Source organism: Alosa sapidissima, chromosome 2 (assembly GCF_018492685.1).
Source record: "Alosa sapidissima isolate fAloSap1 chromosome 2, fAloSap1.pri, whole genome shotgun sequence".
In the NCBI taxonomy this organism is placed as follows: Eukaryota; Metazoa; Chordata; class Actinopteri; order Clupeiformes; family Clupeidae; genus Alosa; species Alosa sapidissima.
Genome location: NC_055958.1, coordinates 22,387,386 through 22,394,763, shown reverse-complemented (window position 1 = coordinate 22,394,763; position 7,378 = coordinate 22,387,386).

Below are 7,378 nucleotides of genomic sequence, written 5' to 3'. Positions count from 1 at the left end.
TCCCTCCCCCATCGCTTCCGCAAAATATTCTGCATGTAGGGAATTTCATCCAGCCCAGAGAGTCTGCAACCTACAATGTACTCTTTTTGAAACTATCTGTCTCAGTCTGGCGTGTGTTTAAATCGTCACACCTGGGAACAAGTCATGTTCCACACAGTCTCACACTGTGCAGTGCACAGCTGGTTGTCAAGGTCACAAGGTTCCCAAACTCTGTCGACTCCAACCTCCACGGAGAGCTCTTCCAAATAATCCTGAACTGATAATCCCCTCACTGTCACTCTGACGAGCCAGAGCTTACTCAATCATCTGTCTTCTTCTCCTCCCTTTGTTCCACAGATGAGTGTGCTGCAATGTTGTCCAGCAGTGAGCAGCGCACCCGGGCATCTGACATTAACCTCTGACCTTGCCCGGGAATGATCTACCAGTTATCAGTCCCTCCCAGCTGTGGATCTTGTCTATGCCAAGGACGTGTCCTTCCTCACCACCAAGCCTGAAGAATTAGCTGCCCCCTTTGGCATCCGCCGGTGCATCTCCCTCATCAGGAACAGCCAGCGTGACGATGCTGGGGTTGTGACTGTGATTAGTCCTAATTAATCTTCATAAAAATTCAAAAGGTTGGTGTGTACTGTTGTTGGCAGTAGTGGCACAAACTCAGTGTGGTGTACTCTTGATTTTTGAGTGATAACACTATTTTCCCCATCATTTAATCAAGGGAATGATGATAAAAAAAAGAGCTCACCCAGTTTACTCTGTGGTTTACGACTGTTTGAAGAATGTCCCGGAAGATCTGACTAATGCACACAAACACACAAAGTCTTATCATGGAAGAGCAACCCTTATCAGCAGCAGGACTTTGTGTGCTGCACATGTAGATATAATCTGTCCTGTGCCTCTTGGATGTAAATAAGAAGAGTGGCCTCATTACAGTATTGTAAACCGTGGGTGTTGCTGCAAGCACTTTGCATTCGACGCAGAAATACACTGCATCCGCAGCTGGGTCTCAGAGGAGGAAGCCAGTGCTTTTTTTATTTTAGGGCATACAGAGTCTGGTCCTGCTAGAGATGTCCTGCCCAATTTTGCTCACAACACTGATGCATCCACAAACGATGCCGGGCTCTAAACTGAAGCCAGATAGCTCTGTCGGTGTTAGAGCATCCTCATGTTCCTTTGTCTCATTGGACAGACAGGTCGCGTGGGAGAGAGGATGGAGCATAGAGGACACAGCCAGATGGCAAGGTGGGGTTTTTTGGAACCTCCATGAGAAGTCTCAGCACCACCGCTTCTCTCTCTCTCTCTCTTATCCAAAGCAGCAGCAGGTTGCTTGTTACCTGACTTTTGTTAAATGATGATTTTGTGCTTACTGAACTGAAATACTTTGATCATATGCAGAAATGCATATGCTTTAGGAACAGAATGCTTTCAAGGCCATCGATATCAGCATACATCGAGAATTTGTGCTAAATCGTACACTTGTGTATGGATATTAAATGCAAATGCATACATAAGTTCAAACAGCGGCATTTGCCATAATGTTTAGACCAATTTAATCCCACAGATACTTGCATAAGGACATAATGCATTTTCATAAATGGAAGAGGAATTATTTTTCCCCTGCACAAATATGCAGAGGCTCACAGCATCATTACAATGTTGAGAGCAATTCTTCACCATGAGTGCACTGCACTATACAGCCGTACTGAAACCATAGCCAGATGTAAAAGCATCAGATGCGATTCATCTGACTCAAAGCAACACTGAGCCTGTAATGCTTTTTGTACTGACACTTGGCGACAGCTACGCCTAATGCCAGATGAGATGCATCAGCAAGAGAGCACCGTCCGGAGATAAGTAGGCGAGCTGTGGATTATTGCCCGCAAGCACCCTCCTCTAAAAGGAAATTTGAGGTGCTGATGACCTTTATGTCTTTGTGCAGAACTTGGGTAACAGCCCAAGGCACCTGGGACACCATTCTTTCCAAAAATATTTATGGGGGATGGGGAACTCCTGTGCACAACACTGCGTCTGCTATAGTTGGTGTTGATTTAGATCAATTAAATGTGCTAGCGGTGTTAATGTGCATTGAGCTAATGTGTTATTTACAAAATGAAATAAGCTAACATTTGCCTGTGAGTGAGACTAATGACATCTTCCACCAGTGCACTAATCTGTCATATGCTGTGTAAAAAGTGTTTCTCAGTACTTCAATTCATATTCTCATGCCCTCTCATTTTAATGTACTGTATAAGTATAAGTAAGCGCTAACCAGTAGGCCACGGCTGCCTAAACTGGTCTTTACTGGACTCTTTACTTTACTGCGATGACAGGAAACATATTGCTAACATCAAAAACATATATGTGTATTAACAGCATTATAGCAATTATGTAAACTGTATTGTAAACGTTATTAAGAATATGTGATACAATATTAGTGATTTGGACAAACACCAATATCATTTAATACTGAGGGGACAATTCATGAATTTTTCAAGTGCCTTAAGTAACATTTGTGAATGTTAATAATTTAATGCATGTTGAATGTCTTCAGTTTCTTTAATAACATCAAGATGCACATTAATGTTTCACAGGCTTACCTAATTTAAGAATTTATGACTCCCATTAATTCCCTAGACTAAAGTTGCTACCTGCAATTAGCGACATTCCTGGATCTGTCCTCAGAACTACCTCCGCCTCCCCGACAGATGAACCAGTCTCTAACTGCAGAGCATTCCCACTCATCCCCCTGGACCAGCTGAGCTGCAGTTATCTCTTAAAGCCACGGACCACAGGGACAGCCAGTGTTGAGTAAATTAATATGAGGATTAAAATAGTGCCTTCCTAGGTAAGTCTCTGTTGTTCATAAACAGAGTTTATGAATGCCACACCAGGGGCAAGAGAGAGATGCTGTAAAATAGACAGATATGCAAGAGTGATTTAAATGCCTGGGGTTGCACAGACTGTAAATGATGCTTGTTTTATTCATCCACCCAGAGTTTGGTAGAATGAAATTAAGCCTGAGAGCAGATCCAAGCATGGAGAAATCAGTAAGGTCACGCCAGTAACATTAATTAATGCCATTCATTCTTGAGGACCACATCAGATTTGATTTGCAGCTCCTTGTCCCTGACATCTCTCATTTCCCCAGCTGCATATCATGAGGCTGCTGAATGTTGACTAGGAGCCCAAGGCCCTTGGACTCCCAGTTGATATGCTCCCATGTTCCCTGCTGAGGACGCGTGGTGCTTCCGCCATCTTAAAGGATACTCGCCTAAACACCCTGTGGGTTTCAGCTGCAGATTAACGCATGCCATTTATCCATAAGCCTGCAATCTGTCTGTCTGTGATTACCTGAAACTTCACTGTGGTTTCGTGAGAAAGGAGCCCAAAGGTAAATATTGTGCTCTCCAGAGGAAGGCCAGGGGACAGGGATAGCACATAAGTAACTGTGTGGCTTTAATGAAATAATAAATAATGTGTTTTCAGATGAAGACCAGAATGACAGTCTCTAAAAATGAACAACGCTCATTTATTTATCGCTGCTTCAGTTTGCACATCATTTCCAGAAAAGAGCCCTCCAAATGATAATGATCAAGAGTGTGTGTAAATAGTTATTTGCATTATTTAGTCACTAGTCAGCATTGTCTACCTTGCTGATGTTTCATTGCATTTTAATGTATCAGTCAGTGTTGTTTTCGGTGGTGCTGGGTGATAAAACAGAGTCCCTTCCCTACTAGAATGCTATGCCAGTTGGACCTACAGCACTTCGCCAAACGGTTAGCTATGGGAGCTCTGATCAAAGCAGTGACCCTCACAGCAACACTAAGAAGGAGGAGGCTGTGTCCAAGCAGTTGCTATAGCAACCAACCCAGTAACGATAGTTGTCTCAGAGGTCCATAGAAAAAAGCAGAGGATAAAAAATTACATCCATTAAAACGTCTAAAACAACAAATTTGATAAGAAATGTTTCTTCTCAAAGATCCTTAGAGTCACTACAGTCCATTCAATAGCAGAGAAGTAGGACAACACAACAGTGTTTAGGGGGCTTTTCATTTTCTTATGAAGCATCTGACCTATTTTAACATTCTTCATATGAGATGAAAGTAATTATTATAGAATTATTTTTGTCATTTTGAATAAAAGAATCAATGTTAGTATGTTTTGTGCAAATCCATCTATTGTGGCATACAAAATAAACATGAACATTTTAATTGGATAGTCCTTTCTGCACTTGTTTTTTAACTTAATTATAAGTGGCTTATTTATGTATGTTAGACCTCTTTGCACAAACGCCTAAATACAACCATCAGGACGAAAGCAATCCATGCTTTCAAAACGGCCAAATCCATTATTTGATCCCTAAAATGTATCTCACTGGCCTTACATAATGCCTCTTACACAATATCAGCATCAAAAAGGATATACTTCATTGTGAATGCTGTGTCCGTGAACTAAATGAGGACAATACAATGTGACACAAAGTGACCTGGGATTTTGGACTGTTTGTGTGGACGCATGACTCAAGTTCAAGGCAAAGAAGTGTCCCCAGAGAGAGAGGGCGCCTTTGCATGAAATATTCACCATCGCACTTGGAGCAGGATCATCCATGACAGTTTGTGAAATTTATAATTAAGCAGCGCGGATTAAAGGAGGAATGGAGCCTAATGAACTGCTGAGTGAGTTCATAAACCAACAGAAGAGGCCGGCATTTTAACCCTATGTGTGTCCCACACATGCATCTGGACACAATAATCAGTTCCCACGGGCATCCTCTGTAGCCAATTCCCTGCCGCAAATCAATGTACTCATTAATAAAACATACTGAAGGACACAAATAGAAAACACCACTTTTCATTTTCAGACATTTGACTGTGTATCGGGTGAGATCCACAGGGTTGCTGCGGTATCTGTTTCAGGCGGTGTGTGAGTGTGTGAGACGGTGCTGTGTTGTCATCTTTTTATGCTGAAAATGCCTTTCTGGCATGGCACCGATGCCATGACATGTCTTGCCATAGTGTGCAGCAGTGCGTACTGTACATTTTTCCCCGACATCTGAGCTGTGCGAGTGTGCTTGTGCACCCTGCATTATTTATGACTGAAAAGGTGGAACACTAGAACCATTTTAAGGTTTCAGGCCGCCCTCGCGCGAGCTGTCACCTTTTTGTTTAACAAAATGTGATTTGGTGGAGTACCACTTCAAAATAAACTTGACCAGAGTTGACTTGGCTATGACCATGATATCCATATTTATGAATTTGGATATGAATTCGAAGAGGTACATGAGTCAGAGCTGTCCAATGTGATAAGGTGAGCTTGTTATTCTCAGCTAGTCTACAGCTCATCCAAATATCAACAAGACTGACCTACTTAGGCCTTTCATGCAATAGGCCTATTAACTACTTGTTCCATCACCACTTCTTTCATACACCCCTTCATAGCTAAATAATAAAATGCTTCATCAATCTCTGCACATAGTAGATATCAAAACATGCACTACAGACCTTTAATTATCCACATAGACTGCATTAAGACAGAATCAATCATACACACAAAATTATTATATTATTATATTATTAATTTGACCATTTTTACAAGCAGTTATGTCATGAAGCTTTTTTGAATTCAATGCATATTGCAGGTATTATGAACTTAGCCATAGGATATTTTATCAAACATCAGAGGGAACAGTGACCTGCTCAATCCTGCCGAACAGAGAGGAAGACTTGGAGTGAATACCAATAGTCTGAAATGTTCAACTTAGTTCCCCTGATTCTGTATTCTCCATTTTTAACATAAGTCTGTGACTGGAATGGGAGTTGTATTCTCGTGCACAGCTGTTCTGACTGTATAAGAGTGACTTGTTTAGTGTGTTATTTATGCTTGATTACACATAGCTTATTTGCTGAAATTCTATTTGTTCATTATTTGTCAAGTCAACGATTCCAGCATTAAGTTACTTTGATGTCAACCACTGATTATTTAGGTTTTTATCGACATTCATTGCCACTAAATCAGTCCTATCCAGTTCAAGAAATCAAATACCTGATTGTTTCCACTTGTATAATAATACACCTCAAATTTCCATCTTCTCATACTGTAGTCTTGCCAGTGCAATCTGCCTGAGTTAGTCTTGCCCTACACTTATCGCAATGCAATACATAGCCCTTAAAAGGCCAGAAAATATTTTTTCCACAGTCATTTATTTTAGGTGATTTTATCAGACCAAACCTGAATTGCTTTTACATGGCCAAATGGTCTTCTGCATCCTTATCTCTCTAAGTCTTGTCAGTGTACTATTCCCACTTAAGCCACCACACCAGGCTGATGAGGAACGTTTTGCTCATTTACTCCTTGGCAAGTTACTCTGTCTTGGTTTAAACTCAGTAGATAATATTTTGAGTGCATTCATACCAATAAATAATGCGGTGGACAGATGAGAGATTTTCTGCTACCAATAGATAATGGTCATACAGTATCAGACAACCAGCTATTGGGCAAGAGATATAAGTTTGTGAGCAGCTGTGAGGTGCCCTGGCCCAAAGCACACTGAAGCACTGTCTCTGTTCCCAGGCTGCTGCAGGTGATTGCCATGCAGAGAATAACAAAGCACCATCACAGAGAGTACTGATGTATCCCTTCATACAGTTCAGTCAAAACAAACATCTTCTGAAGTACACGGTAACTACTCTGTGAACATGCTGAACTTATTATTTGCCTGCATCTTCCGAGATTATATTCAATTTCACAAAGCAAGCCCCTGTGGATAAATAAACAAAAAGCTCCACTGAGGCATTTCTTGTTTACCACACACAAGGGAGAGGTCAGTATCAGAAATAGTGAGACATTTATTATTTATCTTTTAGTTTGGATTGTGTGACTGTCAATGAAGTGGAATAGACCGAATTCTCATGCTTTAGTGTTTTGTTTTTATGTCTGATAAGTTGCAGCAGTTATCATGGCTGGAGGCAGTGCTGCTTATACTCCATGAGTTATTTAAAGAATACCTCTTCCAATTGTGCCATTACTGAGTTCACTTTCACTGCTTAATAGATAACGAGAGTTAGTGACTGGTACACACACACTGGTCTGAAGTCCTCTGATCTCATTTTTCATTCATCCAAATGACTAAAAGTTGATTATTTCTGGATGTGTTTGTGACTGCTTGGCTAACAAATAGAATCTCCCCCCTCTCTCACCAGTGCAGAATGCTAACGCCCTCTCACATTGTGATGTCCCTGGAGCAGTTGGCTCAGGAGAGTGGGTGAGTGGAATGTTAAATGCATCTTACTCCAAACATTTCAGGATGCCACCTAAAGGGGGCTAAAAAGCATTTGGGTGACAGCGGATGAGGGCGGAAACTGGCAGCTCTCGGATATTTCCACCA